Source organism: Dryobates pubescens, chromosome 27 (genome assembly GCF_014839835.1).
Source record: "Dryobates pubescens isolate bDryPub1 chromosome 27, bDryPub1.pri, whole genome shotgun sequence".
Lineage (NCBI taxonomy): Eukaryota > Metazoa > Chordata > Aves > Piciformes > Picidae > Dryobates > Dryobates pubescens.
Genome location: NC_071638.1, coordinates 2693610 through 2715308, shown reverse-complemented (window position 1 = coordinate 2715308; position 21699 = coordinate 2693610). Strand labels below are relative to the sequence as shown.

General features: G+C 47.9%; 1 protein-coding gene across 3 annotated transcripts in view; it reads right to left on the bottom strand.

The window, feature by feature from the left end:
- The window catches only part of PRR5 (proline rich 5), a 120951-nt gene that overhangs the window by 79634 nt on the left and 19618 nt on the right, over positions 1–21699 (bottom strand). For 2 of the 3 annotated variants that reach the window (XM_054173824.1, XM_054173825.1), the window contains exon 1: positions 12462–12589. The exons of the other annotated variant lie outside the window; for it this stretch is intronic. The gene's annotated coding sequence lies outside the window, so the exon portion shown is untranslated. Of the gene's footprint in view, positions 1–12461; positions 12590–21699 lie in introns of those variants that run through there. 3 annotated transcript variants of the gene reach the window in all.

Genomic DNA, 21699 nt, shown 5'->3' with positions numbered 1-21699 from the left:
TTCCAGTATCTGAAGGGGGCTACAAGAAGGCTGGGGAGGGACTGCTCAGGATCTCAGGTAGTGATAGGACTAGGGGGAATGGAATGAAGCTGGAGGTGGGGAGATTCAGACTGGATCTGAGGAGGAAGTTCTTCCCCATGAGAGTGGTGAAGCCCTGGAATGGGCTGTCCAGGGAGGTGGTTGGGGCGCCGTCCCTGGAGGTGTTTAAGCCCAGGCTGGATGAGGCTCTGGCCAGCCTGATCTAGTGTGGGGTGTCCCTGCCCATGGCAGGGGGGTTGGAACTAGTATGGTCCCTTCCAACCCTGACTGATACTATGATACTATGAATATCGCTGGGGAGGCGGGGGGAAGGTAATAAATGCAAAACTTCTCCTGAGTGGGAAAGCCTGGACTGTGGTCAGGTCCATGCTCAATCTCTGCCTTGAGACCTTTTAAGATACTTTGGGATTTATACATAGGTCAGTATCAAACTTCATAAATTTGACATGTTCAAGGTGAGACAAAGAGATCAGTGAGGAGAGGATCACAGGAAAACAGACAGAGCTTGGCCTCACAGAGAGACAGCAGCCTTTGCTCATCCTGACTCTTAAAAACTGATAAACCCCTATGCGTCAGCCTGTTGTTTTGGGCATGTTTAACTTCAGGTCCGTTCTGAGCCATACACCAGTTTTCAGTCACACCAGCCTCAGGGGACGGCAACAGCAAATGCAGCTGGGGTGGCCTGCTGAGACCTCACTGCCTGATGGTTAGGCCAGTGGCCTGTGACTGAAACGCCTCAACTCCAACAACCATTTGTAAACTGGCCACATGTGACTGTTTTATGGAAGATGTGCAGCTCTTTGTTTTCCAGGTGGCATGAAAGGGGCAGTGGCAGCAGGGAAAACATGACATCAGGGCCTCCTCCTGGTGCCCTGCTCCCTCAGACAGCTCACAGGATTTGCCACCTCCTGTTCAGACAGGAACAAAAATCTGAGGACAGTAGCCCTCCTTGGGGGCAGATGCTTCCTGCAGGACACTCTTGTGCCCTTGACAAACAAAGAGAACCTCCTTGCCTTGCATTTTTGCTCTGTTCTCTACAGCCTGGCATTAAACGAGGGTCCCAACAGTCTGCGTACGTGCTGCTTTTTCTTTCACAGAATCACAGAATTGTTGAGGCTGGAAAAGACCTCTGAGATCATCAAGTCCAGCCTATGACCTAACACCACCACATCAGCTAAACCCTGCCACCAAGGGCCACATCCAATCTTGTCTTAAAGACCTCCAGTGATGGCAACTCCACCACCTCCCTGGGCAGTCCATTCCAGAGCCTAATCAGCCTTGCTGTGAGGAAGTGCTTCCTAATACCTAACCTAAACCTCCCCTGGTGCAGATTTGTACCATGCCCTCTTGTCCTGTCACTGGCTGCCTGGGAGAAGAGCCTGACCCCCACCTGACTACAACTTCCTTTTGGGTAGTTGTAGAGAGTGATAAGGTCCCCTTTAAGTCTCCTCCAGGCTAAACAGTCCCAGCTCCCTCAGCCCTTCCTCATACAACTTTACCTCCAGCCCCCTCTGGAGGGGGGTCACTGCTCCAGCACCTCAATATCCTTCCTGAAGTGAGGGGCTCAGACCTGCACACAGTATTCAAGGTGAGGCCTCACCAGTGCTGTGTACAGGGGCAGAATCCCATCCCTATTCCTGCTGGCCACACTATTCCTGATGCAGGCCAAGAGGCCACTGGCCTTCCGTGCCACCTGGGCACACTGCTGGCTCATGTTCACTCCTCAAAGTGTAGACACTACGAGTGGTGGTGCTGAAGTGGGTCAGAGCAGTAAGGTGTACCAGCAGCTTTAAACCAGCCAGGGCATGTGGAGCTTTCCAGGTGTGATAGTTTTAGGCTATGCCTTTAAAACTTTTCACAGATCTTGAACAGAAAGTAGTGAAAATGTAAATAAATCACCATTGGGTGTAAAAAGGAAAATAACAATAATTCTAAACAATCCCTTTGGAGAGAGATCTACCATAAGATTTACTTCCCAGGACAATTCCTCTCTCTTCTCGCTTCCTTGGGCTGGGAGATGCTAACTTGCTTCTGCTTGACCTTGGGTGCATTATTTTGGCTAAGTCTAACATCCCTCTGCTCCTTTCTCTTGTCCCTTTTGTACAGGGGGATAAGGGGGAGGTAGAGAGGGAGAAGCTAGCAGCTTCCCCTGGTCTTTGGCCAGGGGAGTCCTTGTGCTGTTTATTAACTGTAAATATTGTACATGTTCATTGCATTCCATTGTAGGTTGTAGTTTTGCTTGTAAATACAGCTTTCATTTGCTTCCAACTGAGCTAGTCTGGCAAACTCATTGTCAGGGAGGGAATTTTCAACCCACCACACCAGGTGACTGCAGGGGCTCCCCTACCACGCTCCCAGAGCGCACCTGAAAGGCAGCTGTGGCACTGAATCTCCAGTTTTGTCATCTGCTTTTCACACATCCTTAAAGCTTTAGCCCCTGCTGTGGTATTTAGGAGACACCAGTCAAAAGATATTGAGACACGCAAGCTCTTGTGTGTTTGTTTTTTTCCTTCTCCCCTAAGACTCTGAAAGGTCAGATTTGGCATTAATTTTGTCCTGTGTAATGTTTTGGCTGGGTTTGTATTTATTCCAAGTGAGTTCACCCATTTCTGCTGCAGAAAGAAAAGGTCACGAAACCAGTGAATTCTCCCCCTTCTAAAAGGAATGAATCCCTTCTAGGGAGTGAATCACCAGTGAAGTGTATCAAAAGAAAAGAAAATGCAAGACTATATACTGTGGGACTACAATCACAGCTGGGTACAGCTATAAAATGCACAAGGGTACTTTGGATGCAATGTGCTTGCATGGATTTTTAAGCCATCTGCTTGATTTGATTAATGCAAGGGGGAGGAAAAAAAGTAAACCAAAACTGTATACATTTTGGGGTTTGACAAAATAAAAACAACCCAAAAGCCATCATCCTTTCTGTAGTCTTTGGCTATACAGCAGTAGCAGACAGCACAAAGATTTGGCTGGACTGAGAGAAAGGAGGAGAACACAGAAGGGAAAGCTGAAACACTTTATCATAGTATCAGTCAGGGCTGGAAGGGACCCACAAGGATCATCCAGTTCCAACCCCCCTGCCATGGGGCAGGGACACCCCACACTACAAGTGAAATCCAAACCCATCCTAGCCCTCAACTAATACTCTGCATGCTCCAAAGGAGATGTGTGCATGCATACATGTGTGTGTCGTGATGTCAGCTTTATTAGTCACCTGCTTTAGAGACTGGCTCCAACAGAAACTTCTAGATCCAAATTTATCACTCTGAGAAAAGGGAGTATTCAAAACTGGACTTTTGACTCAGATTAGCATAAACAGCTTTTTAAATCCATGTCTTTGGCTCACTGGCTCCATTTGTGTTTCCTTGGGTTTAAAACAAGAATTTAGTGTGTCAGATGAAACAAAAATGCCTCTGCTGTAATAAAATAGAAGTGTTCACTGCTCTCTACTGTACTGCATTGGTTCCTACCTTTCAGTAGAAAACATTCTTGGTTCAAGCATTTTGAAGCTTTGGTGTTTGGTGTCTTTAAAGAAAAAACCCAGGGGAAAAAGGCTTTCCAACTCTACTGTCAGCGCCCAGTGGTGTGAAAAAACAAAGCACAGGAACTTCATTTTTAAAGAGTGAATCCTTCAAACTGTGTAACAATTTGTCTCTAGGAGAGGGTCAGGAACCAAGGCCTCCAGAATTCTTAGACCCTACATTAAGACCGAGTTAAGAGGTTCGATGGGAATGTGACCAGAACCCATTTGCATTTATCTAGATACTTTTACTGCTACTTTATCAATAGATGCATCTAGTCTCCAACATCGGGTGCTGAAACAATCCCATTTCTGTTCAAAAGCAGAGCACAAGTTCTGAAGAAGAAAACTATAACCAATTTTAAAGCCCACTTCATGGCTTTTGATGCCTGGCATATGATTCTTAAGTTTGGTTTGTTTTTTTTTTAAAGGTTTTCTTTTGGTAACAATCATTAATCAACCCTCAAAAACCTTGCTGAGGTGACCTATTCTCCTTGGCTCAGTTCTGCAAAAGCTCTTTGTGCTGTATTTGTGTTAGAGGACAAAGAAAAAGAAGGAATGACAGATACTACTTTTACTTCCCTTTTCTTACAGCAAAACTAAATGTAACAAATGTAATGTAATTACTTATGTAATAAATGTAAGACTTTTGTTACATAATGGATAGATATTTTACATGCACTTAGATAGGCAGATCACTACACTTTGATTTACACTACCACTGTCTGGTTTTTACTGAGACAGTAAATAAGTACTAGGAAAAAATCTGGGAGTAACATTTGATGTAATTCACAGAATCACAGAATGTTAGGGGTTGACCTCTAGAAATCATCTAGCCCAACATCCTGCCCAGCAAAGCAATATCACCTAGGGCAGGTCGCACAGGAATGCAGCCAGGAGGGTTTTGAAAGGAGAGTCTACAACCTCTCTGGGCAGCCTGTCCCAATGCCACAGTGACAGCAGTATAGTGACCTGGGTGGTCCAAACTGGAATCATAGAATCAATAAGGTTGGAAGAGACCTCAAAGATCATCAAGTCCAACCTGTCACCCAACACCTCATGACTACTAAACCATGCAACCAAGTGCCACGTCCAATCTCCTCTTGAACACCTCCAGGGACGGTGACTCCACCACCTCCCTGGGCAGCACATTCCAATGACGAACGACTCTCTCAGTGAAGAACTTTCTCCTCAGCTCCAGCCTAACCTTCCCCTGGTGCAGCTTGAGACTGTGTCCTCTTGTTCTGGTGCTGCTTGCCTGGGAGAAGAGACCAACTCCCTCCTGGCTACAACCTCCCTTCAGGGAGTTGTAGACAGCAATAAGGTCTCCCCTGAGCCTCCTCTTCTCCAGGCTAAGCAACCCCAGCCCCAGCTCCCTCAGCCTCTCCTCACAGGGCTGTGCTCAAGGCCTCTCCCCAGCCTTGCTGTCCTCCTCTGGACACATTCAAGAGTCTCAATGTCCTTCTTAAATTGTGGTCCCAGAACTGGACACAGTAAGTGCAGGAAGGAACAAATAAGGCACTTCTGTGATGAAGTTCGGTTACTCTATCCCAGACTTTGTATTTTTTAAGCTTATTCAGCACTAGCTGCTAGGAAACAGGGTAATGGACATCAGGAGTGGCATGTGTGAGATGTGTGCATGTACAAGTAGAGATGTACAGGAAAATCCAGACCTCATTCTGCAGTTGCTGGAGAAAACACCAGAAAAAGTACACATCCAAGGAGCACTTCTTCATAGGCTACAAAGAATGTTTCAACCTGGTCAGGAAAGTCATACTGGGGACATGTCTGTTCTCTTGACCAACTATTAAGGGAACATAATGTGAGTAGATCAGATATGAATGTTATTCCAAGTTGTAAACATCTAAAATTGTACGAGATTCCTGCAATCCCTAGTATTTTCCTGCCTGGTAAGTTATGATAGAAGTGTAAGTAATTTGGCATCCTACAAATGAATGTTTTAATTCCTCAAGTACATGCCCTGTCCTAGACAAAGAGACCCGTGGGAGATGTCTTTGGCTTACAAGCTCAGCTGGTATTTCAAAGAGTAAAACATTAAATTAGGAGCATTTCTAAAAGAGTCTGATGATGGCCAAAGGTGTTGTGATGCTGGGAGAAGAGAGCAAAGGCTGAAGCCATCATGGGATGGCCTCAACAGAAAGGCCAATAGAATTTGCTGGTTAATAGCATCCTCTGGCTAGGCAATGTCCCCCACAGCAAACTACTGACCAAGCTGTCAGCCTGTGGCTCAGGCAGCAGCACTCTGTGCTGGGTTAGGAACTGCCTGAGAGGGGTGAGCCCAGAGAGTGGTGGTGAATGGTGCCACATCCAGCTGGCAGCCAGGCACCAGTGGCATCCCCCAGGGAGCAGTGCTGGGCCCCATGCCTTGTAATATCTTTATTGATGATCTGGATGAGGGCATTGAGTCCATCATCAGTAAATTTGCAGATGACACCGAGCTGGGGCCAGGAGTTGATCTGCTGGAGGGTAGAGAGGCTCTGCAGAGGGACCTGGACAGGCTGGACAGATGGGCAGAGTCCAAGGGCATGAGATTGAACACATCCAAGTGCCAGGTTCTGCACATTGGCCACAACAACCCCATGCAGAGCTACAGGCTGGGGCCAGAATGGCTGAGAGCAGCCATGCAGAAAGGGACCTGGGGGTGCTGGTTGATGGTAGGCTGAACATGAGCCTGCAGTGTGCCCAGGCAGCCAAGAAGGCCAATTGCATCCTGGCCTGCATCAGGAACAGTGTGGCCAGCAGGAGCAGGGAGGTCATTCTGCCCCTGTACACTGCACTGGTTAGGCTGCACCTGGAGTCCTGTGTCCAGTTCTGGGCCCCTCAGATTAGGAAGAATGTTGAGACGCTGGAGCGTGTCCAGAGAAGGGCAACAAAGCTGGGGAGGGGTTTGGAGCACAGCCCTGTGAGGAGAGGCTGAGGGAGCTGGGGTTGCTTAGCCTGGAGAAGAGGAGGCTCAGGGGAGACCTTATTGCTGTCTACAACTACCTGAAGGGAGGTTGTAGCCAGGTGGGGGTTGGTCTCTTCTCCCAGGCAACCAGCACCAGAACAACAGGACACAGTCTCAAGCTGCACCAGGGGAGGTTTAGGCTGGATATTAGGAAGAAGTTTTTCCCAGAAAGAGAGATTGGCCGTGGGAATGTGCTGCCCAGGGAGCTGGTGGAGTCACCATCACTGGAGGTGTTCAAGAAGAGACTGGATGGGGTGCTTGGTGCCATGGTTTAGTTGATCAGATGGTGTTGGATGATAGGTTGGACTCCATGATCTCAAAGGTCTTTTCCAACCTGGTTAATTCTAATTCTAATTCAATCAGATGAAGTTTCAGGGAACAGCTGGGCTGAGAGTAGCTCTCTCTCCAGCAGCAGACAGGAAGAATTAAACAATATATAAAAATACTGTTGGGGTCTCCTCTTTGTAGTGGAGAAGGAGAAAAAGTTAGCAAACAAAGAGCTACAACTTTGTCAGGAACTTCTCATAATGCTGATTAGGAAAAGATTGAGTGTTCATCCGCTGTGAACAATAAACTGTGCTAACCTCCATTATGATCTCAACACTCTTCTACTGACTTCTGTCTCCTTGTGAGCACAGCAAATATATTACTTTGCTATTTATGATTAGGCCCCTGTCATGCCAAGTCTTCTATATGTGCTGGATTTGTAGCCTGTGGTATTTCCATGAAATAATATAGGACACATCCACAAAATAAAGCCTACGTACAGCCATTTACAAAGGCCTGCAGGTGTTAAAATCATGGAGGCCTGAAACCTTCAATCTAGTCCCCATTACTGTAAGGCCAGCCTCCTAAGTCCTTTAAATTATATCATACCACAATGAAGAACAAATAATAAAATGTAACTGTGAAAACAGGCACAGTGCTGGAATCTGAAATGTGAATACAATAAAACTGTAAGCATCACTTAAAGGCTATTACATTGACAGCAAGCCATGCCTTTTGCAATGGAGAAAACCCAGTGCTTATGAAATGCTGCATTTGCAGCAGGCAGGAATTGTTTTTTTTTCATAAGGTACTGCTATTTCCAGTCTGCAGACACTCTGCCAGGGTGGTGGTGAAGTTGCTCAAGGCAAAATGTCTAATAATGCCTCCTTGCGTGGTAGGAACTCTGATCTGGCTGTCCATCACACTCAAGTCAGAGATTACACAGTAATCTATAAACAGTTGATGGTGGGATAGTCTGCAAATGCTCTGCTAGAAACAGAAGGCATGCACATGTGCTCTGGGGAGCAGTTATTTACAATACCGAGAATGTTTTGCTCATGCTTAAACTTTGCAAAGATGGAGTGCACACACTGAGCCTTGCAAACTGTTCCAGTGAGGCATTACAGCAGCTTTTAGTTCTGCCGGCAATGGTGGAATCTTCCTGGCAGCTGTATGCGGAGTTGCTGCTGACAGGACTCAGGTTTGGCAACAGATCAGTAAGCAGACTGCTAACCCAGTTAGCAGCAGGCACAGGTATTTGGTTTAGAGAAGGTTGTGAACTTCGGAATCAGAAACTTCCTGGCCGTGCCTGAAATACTGTAGGCAGAGGTAGCCTGACTGAGTGAAACCCAGATTCTTACAACAGAATTGAACAGAACAGAATAGAACAGAATAGACCAGGTTGGAAGAGACACTCAAGATCATCACATCCAACCTACCATCCTACACCACCTAATCAACTAACCCATGGCACCAAGCACCCTGTCAAGTCTCCTCCTGAACACCTCCACTGATGGCAACTCCACCACCTCCCCAGGCAGCCCATTCCAATGGGCAATCACTCTCTCTGTGTAGAACTTCTTCCTAACCTCCAGCCTAAACCTCCCCTGGCACAGCTTGACACTGTGTCCTCTTGTCTGGTGCTGGTTGCCTGAGAGAAGAGACCAACCTCTGCCTGGCTACAACCTCCCTTCAGGGAGTTGTAGAGAGCAATAAGGTCACCCTCTGGAGAAGAGTCTCCTCCTCTCCAGGCTAAGCAACCCCAGCTCCCTCAGCCTCTCCTCACAGGGCTGTGTTCCAAACCCCTCACCAACTTTGTTGCCCTTTTCTGGACTCGTTCCAGCAAGTCAACCTCCTTCCTAAACTGAGGGGCCCAGAACTGGACACAGGACTCAAGGTGTGGCCTAACCAGTGCAGTGTACAGGGGCAGAATGACCTCCCTGCTCCTGCTGGCCACACAGTTCCTGATGCAGGCCAGGATGCAATGGGTCCTCCTGGCTGCCTGGGCACACTGCAGGCTCATGTTCAGCCTACTACCAACCAGCACCCCCAGGTCCCTCTCTGCCTGGCCACTCTCCAGCCACTCTGACCCCAGCCTGTAGCTCTGCATGGGGTTGTTGTGGCCAATGTGCAGAACCTGGCACTTGGATGTGTTCAATCTCATGCCCTTGGACTCTGCCCATCTGTCCAGCCTGTCCAGGTCCCTCTGCAGAGCCTCTCTACCCTCCAGCAGATCAACTCCTGCCCCCAGCTTGGTGTCATCTGCAAATTTACTGATGATGGACTCAATGCCCTCATCCAGATCATCAATAAAGATGTTAAAGAGCATGGGGCCCAGCACTGATCCTTGGGGCACACCACTGGTACCTGGCTGCCAGCTGGATGTGGCACCATTCACCACCACTCTCTGGGCTCAGCCCTCCAGCCAGTTCCTAACCCATCGCAGTGTGCTCCCATCCAAGCCATGAGCTGACAGCTTGGCCAGGAGTTTGCTATGGGGAACAGTGTCAAAGGCCTTGCTGAGGTCCGGGTAAACTACATCCACAGCCTGCCCCACATCCACCAGGCAGTCACCTGATCATAGAAGGAGATCAGGTTGGTCAGGCAGGACCTGCCCTTCCTAAATCCATGCTGGCTGGGCCTGATCCCTTGGCCATCCTGTAAGTGCTGTGTGATTGAACTCAAGATGACCTGCTCCATAATCTTCCCTCAGAATTCCAGAGAAATCTCTTGTAAGAAGAAAAGCAATCTCCATACCCATACTCTTCATGACCTAGGACTATCAAGTTCCAGTTGCAGGGATGGTGACTCCACACAGAATCACAGCACCAACCAGGCTGGAAAGGACCTCAGAGATCAAGTCGAACCTGTTACCTAACACCTCCTGACAACTAAACCACAGCTCCACGTGTCACATCCAAGCCCCTCTTGAGCACCTCCCTGGGCAGCACATCCCAATGGCGAATGACTCTCTTTTTCACGGTACCACTAAGGTTGGAAGAGACCTCAAAGATCATCAAGTCCAACCTGTCACCACAGACCTCATGACTAGACCATGGCACCAAGCACCACATCAAATCCCCTCTTCAACACCTCCAGGGACGGTGACTCCACCACCTCCCTGGGCAGCACATCCCAATGACAAACGACTCGCTTGGTGAAGAACTTTCTCCTCACCTCAAGTCTAAAACTCCCCTGGCACAGCTTGAGACTGTGTCTCCTTGTTCTGGTGCTGGTTGCCTGGGAGAAGAGACCAACCCCTTCCTGGTTGCAACCACCACTCAGAAAGCTCTGGTGAGACCCCACCTGGAATACTGCCTCCAGTTCTGGAGCCCCTATTACAAGAGGGATCTGGAGGTGCTGGAGTGTGCCCAGAGAAGGGCCACGAGGATGAGCAGAGGCCTGGAGCACCTCTCCTGTGAGGACAGACTGAAGGAGTTGGGGCTGTTCAGTCTGGAGAAGAGAAGGCTCTGAGGTGACCTCATTGTGGCTTTCCAGTATCTGAAGGGGGCCTACAGGAAGGCTGGAGAGGGACTTCTGAGGATCTCAGGTAGTGATAGGACTAGGGGGAATGGAATGAAGCTGGAGGTGGGGAGATTCAGGCTGGAGGTGAGGAGGAAGTTCTTCCCCATGAGAGTGGTGAAACCCTGGAATGGGTTGTCCAGGGAGGTGGTTTGGGCGCCGTCCCTGGAGATGTTTAAGCCCAGGCTGGATGAGGCTCTGGCCAGCCTGATCTAGTGTGGGGTGTCCCTGCCCATGGCAGGGGGGTTGGCACTAGATGATCCTTGTGGTCCCTTCCAACCCTGACTGATTCTATGATACTAAAGGTCTTTTGGAAAAGGCAATTGGCAATTGTTTTCTGAGAAAACATCTAAGTCACTTTCAAAAGATGGTTACTACATGCAATGATAAAGTTAACAGAAAAATGGAACAACATCAGAGACAGCTTAAGCACATTTACTTTCCTTTCACATAAATGCACACCCCTCTATCCCCCCATGTACACTCTCCACTACTGATGAGCACAAATTTCCTCCTTCCTAAAAACCTTGAGTCTCAAACACCCATCCCATTCTAGCAATGAATGCTAAGGAACTCCAGGGGGTTGTGCAGAGCACCTCTGCAGAAACAGCTGCAGCTGTGTAAGATACTACTACTGCTCATCTGTTGGGTGCTGTTTCTTGCCACACCCACCTATCCATCAGTCATATATAGGTCATCTGAGAACTCCTCACATGCTTCGGTGCACGGTCAGCCAGGGCGGCTTAATCTGTTTCTGTGATGATTGTCTGACTATGATCTTGGTGGTGAAAAATGTCTGAACCCTCTCATTCAGCTTGAGGTTGCTGTGATGGGTAAGATCCAGGCTTTTCTATCACCCATTCTGGGTCTCTGCTTCAGGGCTTTTTCCCCCCCCAGGCATGTATCACAGTATCACAGTATAACTAAGGTTCGAAGAGACCCCAAGGATCATCAAGTCCAACCTGTCCCAACAGACCTCACAACTAGACCATGGCACCAAGTGCCACGTCCAATCTCCTCTTGAACACCTCCAGGGATGGTGACTCCACCACCTCCCTGGGCAGCACATCCCAATGACGAACGACTCGCTCAGTGAAGAACTTTTTCCTCACTTCGAGCCTAAACCTCCCCTGGCACAGCTTGAGACTGTGTCCTCTTGTTCTGGTGCTGGTTGCCTGGGAGAAGAGACCAACCCCTTCCTGTCTACAACCACCTTTCAGGTAGTTGTAGAGGGCAATGAGGTCACCTCTGATCCTCCTCTTCTCCAGGCTAAACAACCCCAGCTCCCTCAGCCTCTCCTCACAGGGCTGTGCTCAAGGCCTCTCCCCAGCCTTGTTGCCCTTCTCTGGACACCTTCAAGTGTCTCAATGTCCTTCTTAAACTGAGGGGCCCAGAACTGGACACAGGACTCAAGGTGTGGCCTAACCAGTGCAGAGTACAGGGGCACAATGACCTCCCTGCTCCTGCTGGCCACACTATTCCTAATGCAGGCCAGGATGCCATTGGCCCTCTTGGCCACCCGGGCACACTGCTGGCTCATGTTTAGGCAGCTGTCAATCAGCACCCCCAGGTCCCTCTGTTTGGCAGCTCTCCAACCACTCTGACCCCAGCCTGTAGCTCTGCATGGGGTTGTTGTGGCCCAAGTGCAGCACCTGGCACTTGGACTTGTTGGACGCCATCCTGTTGGACTCTGCCCATCTGTCCAGTCGGTCAAGGTCCCTCTGCAGAGCATTTCTACCCTCTAACTGACCAACATCTGTTCCCAACTTGGTGTCATTGTTATTTACAGGCTCCCCTCAGAGAGCAGAAATTCAAGCACTTTTCTGTACTGCTTGCTCACAACCCTGAGTCAGCTGTAAATAGATTCACAGCTGAAAGTTCATGCATAGCATTTTTTAAGCTGCACTAAAGCTAGAGGGATGTAGACTGACATGAGCTGATGGTAAAAATCCCCAAAGCACTGCATTGTTATTCAGGTGTTTTTCTACAGCAGAAAATAGAGTGGGTTCTGTGGGGGATTCTGGAAGAGAGATGTTAACCCTAGCAGGTCTAACAGCACAAACTCTTCAGGTTTGTTCTTCAGGTGTCTGAAAGGGGAAACATTTTCCAGTTGCCAAGAGTGTTGAAGATACATGTGCTTACCTGCTAAAGGGAGAAGAAAACAGGACTGAACAGCAGAAAGGGAAGACTCTGCAGAAGGTTTCACGTGACAATTCTTGACAGGTGACACAGTTTGCTTGAAAATAGTCAGCCCCTTGCAAGAAAAGGCAGCTCTGCAACAAAAGATGAACAAGAAGTTGTACTGCCAGTACTGCCGGTACAGGAATTGTTTCTCAAGGGTGCACTAATAAGACCATACATGACACATCCAAAACTGCAGTAAATGCAATGATCAGTTCTGTCCCTCCTCATCACTGGCAGAATTAAGCATTTCTTCTTGATTTTTCCCCTTTTCTGTTTTATTTGATGCAGAGGGAGTGACTCATTTACACCAAGAGCTACTCTTATCACTGAAGCAGTTAAGAGCTTCCATGAGCACAGACAGTGCAAGTAGTTTTGTGCTGCAGCAGTGAGGAGGTGACAGAAAAAAGGTTTGAAATATGCTGTGTGGTGGTCACCTTTTGACAGCAACTCTTCTACAAGGCCCAGAAAAGCCTCACATGTATTATTTAGAAATAGTGGAAATTCTTCCTTTAGGGCTTCAAATGACAGTCATAGAATACATACATAGAATAAACCAGGTTGGAAGAGACCTTCAAGATCATCGTGTCCAACCCATCAACCAATCCAACACCACCTAAACAACTAACCCATGGCACCAAGCACCCCATCAAGTCTCCTCCTGAACACCTCCAATGATGGCGACTCCACCACCTCCCCAGGCAGCCCATTCCAATGGGCAATCATAAGATCACTGCCTGCTCTTAGCTGGCCTTGAAATGCCTCTGTGAGATTACCATTAACACAACCAACAACCCCAGAGTGGTATTTCCATGAAATAATGCAGGACATCTTGGTTCAGCAGACAATTTATAATTATGTGACTTACAATACCAACATTGGGATTATTTTTGCTTAAGTCACTGGTCAGCAAATACAAAACACTGCTAGAAACACACACAGAGAAAGCAGTATTCACACATCCCCACAGCCACATTCTCAATATGGTTCCAAGTGCCTTGCACCGTGCAGAGTCCTTAGCACCACTTCTAACACACTGCTAACTCAAACTAGCAATAGAGAGATGTCCTTTCTGGCTTAATTCATTCTGTGTATAAATTGCTCTTGTTTTCCTCCTGTGACATTTTGTACCCACTTTGCAAGGATGTAATAACTGCATGTGTTTGAAAAACACAATTCTTGCTACATTTGAGAATACATACGTAGAATAGACCAGGTTGGAAGAGACCTTCAAGATCATCGTGTCCAACCTATCATCCAACACCATCTAGTCAACTAACCCATGGCACCAAGCACCCTATCAAGTCTCCTCCTGAACACCTTCAATGATGGCCACTCCACCACCTCCCCAGGCAAAGTTGGTGAGTTTGGACTGAGTGTGCTGAGAAGCACAGACACAAGCTGCTCAGCAGACAGCCTGCAGAAGGGGAGAAACTATCTGCAGCTTGTAGGCTGATATTTTTGATGCCTAGGGGCAAGGCAGGGAAAGTGACCTTTGCAGTGACATGCATCATGCATGCATCTGGGAGATGACACATGAACAAGCCCGAAGTGAGGGATGTATGCACGATGCAAAACCACAGCAAACACACATACTGCACTGGATACAAACACACTAGGCCAACGAAACTCCTGCAGACACAGACGTCGTGCCAATACACAAAACTGCTGTGAGCAAAGCAAGCTGTATTGGAGTAGAGCTTCTTGAGATAGCTGGGTTGGTATCAGGACAGCCTGGCAAAACTGCTGGAGCTGCCAGGACACTGAGGTCTTCCACAAACTAGAACTGACTGATCTCAGCTGGAAGTAGATCTCAAAGGTCTCTTCCAGCCTGGTTAATTCTATTCTATTCTATTCTATTCAAGTAGATCTCTAAAAATCACAGAATGCATCAGGTTGAAAGGGTCCAGCCCCCTTGCAGTGAGCACAGACATCTCCAGCTACATCAGGTTGCTCATGTTTGACCTTGAACATCTCCAGGGATGGGGCCTTCACCACTTCTCTGGGCAAGCTGCTCCAGTATTTCACCTCTCGCACTGTAGAGCTTCCTCCTGACATCTAACCTAAATCTGCTTTGCTCCAGTTTAAACCATTGCCCCTTGTCCTATCGCTACAAGCCCTTCTAAACAGTCCTTCCCCAGCTATCTTGTATGCCCCTTTCAAATACTGAAATGCAGCTGTAAGGTCTCCCTGGAGCCTCCTTCTCTCCAGCCCGGACAGCTACAGCTCTCTCAGCCTGTCTTCATAGGACAATGAGCTATAGCCCTGCTCTAGACCTGCTCTAGCAGGTCCGTGTCTCTCTTGTGGGGTACCAGAGCTGGACACAGTATTCTAGGTGAGCTCTCATGAGAGCAGAGCAGAATGGCAGTATCACCTCTCTCTACCTGCTGGCCATGCTTCTTTTGATGCAGCCCAGGATGTGATTTGCCCTTTGGGCTGCAAGTGCACATTGCTTGCTCGTGTCCAGCTTCTCATCCACCGCACCCCCAGGTATTTTTCTGCAGGGCTGCCCTCAATCTCATCATCCCCCCAGCCTGTATTGATATCAAGGACTGCAAAATAACAGGCCTTGTCATCAGTTTTAGAATAGAATACATAGAATATGTAGAATAAACCAGGTTGGAAGACACCTTCAAGATCATCGTGTCCAACCCATCAACCAATCCAACACCACCTAAACAACTAACCCATAGCACCAAGCACCCCATCAAGTCTCCTCCTGAACACCTCCAAGGATGGTGACTCCGCCACCTCCCCAGGCAGCCCATTCCAATGGGCAATCACTCTCTCTGTGTAGAACTTCTTCCTAACCTCCAGCCTAAACCTCCCCTGGCGCAGCCTGAGACTGTGTCCTCTTGTTCTGGTACTGGCTACCTGGGAGAAGAGACCAACCTCTGCCTGTCTACAACCTCCCTTCAGGTAGCTGTAGACAGCAATGAGGTCACCCCTGAGTCTCCTTTTCTCCAGGCTAAGCAACCCCAGCTCCCTCAGCCTCTCCTCACAGGGCTGTGTTCCAAGCCCTTCCCCAGCTTCATTGCCCTTCTCTGGACACATTCTAGCAGGTCAACCTCCTTCCTAAACTGAGGAACCCAGAACTGGACACAGGACTCAAGGTGTAGCCTAAGCAGTGCAGTGTACAGGGGCACAATGACCTCCCTGCTCCTGCTGTGTCCTCTTGTTCTGGTACTGGCTGCCTGGTAGAAGAGACCAACATCTGCCTGTCTACAGCCTCCCTTCCCCTCCCTCCTTAAAAGGTAAGCTGAAAAGGATTCTTCATCTTGCAGTTTGAAGCATATGAGAGATCCCACTGGATTTAGATATTATGGACAGGAAGTATAGTAATAACTATTTGGCTCTTGAAAGATTAGATGCTTACGGTATCAAACCAGCATTGTCCTTGGACCTCTTGCTGTGACATTTTCATGTTAGCAGATAAAAAGAAATTCTCCAGTTTGCCTATAACCTGTGATAATTTCATTAGCTGGGATCATAAGCCAACACCACAGTGCTGCTCTTCAGGGTTTGAGGCGGTTATTTCAGAGTAAAACTCCACTGCCTTTTTTATGCAAATGAACCTAACTTTGATGATCAAAGCTCAGCTATTCTGTCTATGCATAGATGAAGCATTAATTACTACTATTTTTTAAACTTATGAATTACATTTATCTTGCCTTCATCTAATATCCTGTATATCTTAAAACGATTTACAGGGTCAGGGGAAAGGGAAAAGAGAATGTCTGGGGAAAAAAACACAACACAAACCCACAACACAGCCCATGGTGCTCTTGTACAGGAGATCCAGGAGACTGTAATTAGGCATATTCCTTGCACCAGCTGAACAGTCAGTATGTTATTTTGTCAGGTGAACCAAATCAAGTATTTATAGAGCCTTTTGTTATCACCATGCCATTTCCCAGAGGCAAAATTTCAGACTTCACAGTTTCCTCAGGTGCACACTACTGACCCACTCTTCCACTTGACTACAGGGAAAGCAGCAATACAATATCTGCCTGGAGAAGAGATGGTACCCAGGAGACCTAATAGTCACCTGCCAGTACCTGAAGGGGGGCTGCAAGAAGGATGGAGAGAGACTGTTTACAAAGATCTGTGGGGATAGGATGAGAGGCAATGGCTTCAAATTAAGAGAAGAGCAGATTTAGATTGGATGTTTGGAACAAGTTCTATACCAGGAGGGTAGTGGAACACTGGAACAGGTGTTTTCAGGTTTGCCCAGAGAGGTGGTTTGGGCCCCATCCCTGGAGATATTCACGGCAAGGCTTGACAGGGCTCTGGGCAACCTGATCTAGTTGAGGATGCCCCTGCTGACTGCAGAGGGCACTGGATTAGATGACCTTCAGAGGCCACTCCCAGCCCAGCCCATTCTATGATTCTGTGATCTAAGCAGAATCACCACGGATAAGAAAATACTCTTGCAAGCACAACCGTCACGTTGTAGTTTTAGAGACCTCCTGACCAACAGGGCAAAGAACATGACTCCAGAGGGTTTGGGACCCCAAATCTCAAATCCAAATTCAGCTCAAACTGCTCTGAGCCACAGGGCAGCAGCATCATTTCCAGATATATTCTGTGTGTGAGGCAGAGGAGGAAAGAGTATGGTGATGTAGTCTGAAAAAAGACACAACTGTTCTGGAATCTGTTCAAATCCAAAATGCTGCTTCTGGCAGAGAGGCTACTTGTCCAAATGCTAGACAGCATTCCAAAATATAGGCTACAAGCACAGGATCATGCATCACAGGTGCATTATATATAACACATTAGCATAACTGCCTCCTTCTTTTTCTGAGTGACTGTATGTTAAAATTAACTTCTTTGTGAGCGTGGGTGAAATTCCTTTCTCACACAACACGAACTTGCTCAGTGAACAAAATGTCAGTTCCTCCTAAGCTCTGACAATGAGAGCTGCTGTAAATCTGTGTTTCAGTGGAGCTGACACAGTTGCCCCACTTACACCTACTGCTCAGCCAGCTAGAGCCAGAGAAGTCGGTCACACGGACTCCAATTTCAGGTTGTACTGCGTATGCCTTTCAGTTCAGCTGTCAGTGGCCAGCAAAGGTCTATCCTTTCAGGGACTGCACTCTACAAAGTTACAAGCCAAGAAACAACACATTGGCTGGAAATGGAGACTGCAATTGAACGATATTCATCCTGGCAGGCCAACACGACCTAGGTCTGCTGTGTGCAAACCTTACGGTAGCACCCTTGCAGACTTTCTTTCTATCAGAAGGTTTTAATTTGGGGCTACACCGGCAGGAAGCATACTGACAGCTGGAAATTGCAAAGGCTTGGTCACTGCTTTCAGTTTTGCAAGCTCAGCTCAATCAACCCTAAAGCACAGAAAAGAGTGCATGGGGAGATTGTAGTGAAAAGACACTGATATAAAACATGCTCTTGGCTTTATTCCTTGAGTTACACACATGTAGATTTTTCTTTGGGCTAGCTAAGCCTTGTCTCAGTCTATGAAGCCAGGGGCCTTTTGTGCTATTGGCCATTTAACAGTCTACAACTGCCCCAAAAACATAAGCATGGAGTTCTACCTACATTATACCTGGTTTACCAAACACTTTGGTTGACTCTTATATACAGAGAATAAACCAGATTGGAAGAGACCTTCAAGATCATCGTGTCCAACCCATCAACCAATCCAACACCGCCCAAACAACTAACCCACGGCACCAAGCACCCCATCAAGTCTCCTCCTGAACACCTCCAGTGATGGTGACTCCACCACCTCCCCAGGCAGCCCATTCCAATGGCCAATCACTCTCTCTGTATAGAACTTCTTCCTAACATCCAGCCTAAACCTCCCCTGGCACAGCCTGAGACTGTGTCCTCTTGTTCTGGTGCTGGCTGCCTGGGAGAAGAGACCAACCTCTGCCTGTCTACAACCTCTGCCTGTCTACAACCTCCCTTCAGGTAGTTGTAGAGAGCAATAAGGTCACCCCTGAGTCTCCTCTTCTCCAGGCTAAGCAGCCCTAGCTCCCTCAGCCTCTCCTCACAGGGCTGTGTTCCAAACCCCTCACCAACTTCGTTGCCCTTCTCTGGACTCGTTCCAGCAAGTCAACCTCCTTCCTAAACTGAGGGGCCCAGAACTGGACTTCAGACCTGTGAAAGACCTGCAGGTATAAAGTTTTTTGGTTTTAATTAGTGTTTTTTACCAGAGATAAAAAGATGTCACCACGTCTTCTGGGCTAGACTTCCCTGATCTTTCTCCCTTAAAACAATATTTCACTTTAATGGAATTAAAGCTCACAGGATTAAATTCAAATTTTAACTACAGAGCGTGAACTCTGATTAATTCTGACCACAGAAATGGATAGGAAAGCCCCTGCTGACTTTCCCTGGGGCAACACTGTACCTCAGACAAACAACCAGAGTCTTTTTGATGCTGACTTCTCATAGCTGACTTTTATTTTACCTTTTTCTTGCTGACAGTCTGTTTCTGTTGCATGTACTGCTGAGCTGCTTTTTTTGCTGTAACAGTGACAATCTGCTCTTTTATCTCTGAGGACATAAATGTATGAAGATGGAAATCTAGAGGTGATAATTTCTCCTGAAAATCCTTAGTGTTACTCTTACAAGAAGTTGGCTGAAAAAGCTATGGAAAGGTCTGAATTGAAAAGTGTTCAATTTGACTCCGTGGAGACAAAGCCAGAACATCCCCAAACCCCAAATGAAACTTAAAGGGGCAAATTACAGGATTAGCCTAGTCTAAAAGTACCTAAAGAGCTCCCCTCTGATCCCAGGCTATGACTCTCCACACTCAAAACTTGCACATAAAAACTCTGTCCACATGCAAAGCTTCACTGTTTGAAATGTCTCTCCTTCTCCCTTTCCCACAGGCCAAATCTTTAGTGCAGGGACTAACTGATGACATGGACAAGAGGCGCACAAGTGTGCTTGCAGAGAGGCAGGTGGTGATGCTCCCTTTCTGCAGAGCACCTCGTGAACTGGATTTTGCAGCACTCCCAAGTTTAATTCGCATTCAGCTGAGTGGAAATACCTCAGAAGCAAAGCTTGCAAATGTGACTGCATCACTGCCAGGGTTTTCACCCTGCAAGCAGGCTGTGGATTTAATGGTGGAGGCAGAACAGTAACACATTGTTCAAGGGGTGACTACAATTTAACAGAAGAGATGAAAAAATAAATAATCCCAGTGACAATGTTCCTTGAATTCATAGCACCACAGAATCATCTGGGCTGGGAGGGACCTCCAAAGGTCATCTGGTCCAACCCCCTCCGCAGTCAGCAGGGGCATCCTCAACTCGATCAGGCTGCCCAGAGCCCTGTTGAGCCTTACCTTGAATATCTGCAGGATGGGGCCCAAACCACCTTCCCCAGGCAACCTCTTTCCACATTCCACTGCCCTCCTGGTAAAGAACTTGTTCCAAACATCCAGTCTAAATCTGCTCTTATCTAATTTGAAGCCATTGCTCCCCATCCTGCCCCTACAGATCTTTCTAAACAGTCTCGCTCCATTCTCCTTGTAGGCCCCTTTCAGGTACTGGAAGGCTGCTATAAGGTCTCCCCAGTACCTTCCTCTTTGCCAGGCTGAACAACCCCAGCACCATCAGCCTGTCTTCGCAGTGAAGGTGCTCCAGCCCCCCAACCAAAATCATGGAAGTCTTTATAGATTCAGATTTTGACATCATTCTGCACTGGCCTGTCTCTGCTTTAATGAAAATACTCAACACTTTCAGGAGGAAAAGACTGGAAAATCCTATCAATAACATGCCTAATTTTAACCTGAATTCATAACATTCTGCGATACATTAGTGCCTCAGGATTACAGGATCCCACAACGATTCCAGTACAATGTTAAAGCTTTAGGTAACTCAGGGAGAAGGGTGCTCCAAAGGATGAACACAGCGTAACTAAACACTGAAAGTTATTGCTGTCCACAGCTCCCTGAAGGGAGGCTGTAGCCAGGAGGGGGGTGGTCTCTTCTCCCAGGCAACCAGCAGCAGAACAAGAGGACACAGTCTCAAGCTGCACCAGGGGAAGGGGGTGAGGGAGGGGGTGAGGGAGGGGGTGAGGGAGGGGGTGAGGGAGGGGGTGAGGGAGGGGGTGAGGGAGGGGGTGAGGGAGGGGGTGAGGGAGGGGGTGAGGGAGGGGGTGAGGGAGGGGGTGAGGGAGGGGGTGAGGGAGGGGGTGAGGGAGGGGGTGAGGAAGGGGGTGAGGGAGGGGGTGAGGAAGGGGGTGAGGAAGGGGGTGAGGAAGAAGTTCTTCACAGAGAGAGTTGTTAAGCACTGGAATGTGCTGCCCAGGGGGGTAGTGGAGTCATCATCCCTGGAGGTGTTCAAGAGGGGACTGGACGTGGCACTTGGTGCCATGGTTTAGTCATGAGGTCTGTGGTGATGGGTTGGGCTTGGTGATCTTTGAGGTCTCCTCCAATCTTGGTGATTCTGTGATTTCTACAGACTCTTCCAGGGCAAAAGAGAAAGGTCACTCCTTTGCTTCAACTCCAGCACTTAAACTTAGGAATTTTTGAAGCCACATTTGAGGAGTTTTACTCAGAAAGGAGGCAGTGGGTGTAAACAAAGACATTATGGAAGAACTTACTTGAGTACTTGCTGGGTCTCCATTGTTGGCTCAGTCATTTTAGACAGTCTCACAGACAGGGGCTGTCAACTGCTTTGCCCCTGTATTTGAAAGCCAAGCAAATCCAGGCAGGATTTTTGCACAGCAGCTTGGCACTGCAGCAGCATGTTTAAAAAAAAAAAAGAGAGAAAAGAAAGAAAAAAAGAGGAACTCCCCTATTCCCCTTCAGCTGCCTTTGCTTTTGACTAAACCTCCATCACTTACTACTGTCCTCTTTCCTTGTTCTCACACAGTGGGAGATGGAAAAGCACAACGGGAACATTTCAATTTGTCTTCCTATTTATAAGCAATTCCAGCACCATAGGGAGGTCCTGCCCACAGTTTGGCCCCTCTCTGAGCCCTGTGCTCAGCCTCTGCCTGCAGAGGTGCCAGACCACATTGAAGGCAGTTGCTTCTGAAGCCTACAAGAAAAACAGCTGCCATCAACAGCAGCTTCCTATTATGAACAGTAACCCTCTGTGGAGAGATTAAGAGACTGATGGATCCTGGGCAACTGACACTCGTAACCAGCTTAGAGAAACCAATCACACCCTCCTCAGTCAGTCCTGGCATGGCCAGTGATAAGGAAGCTTTGGAAGAA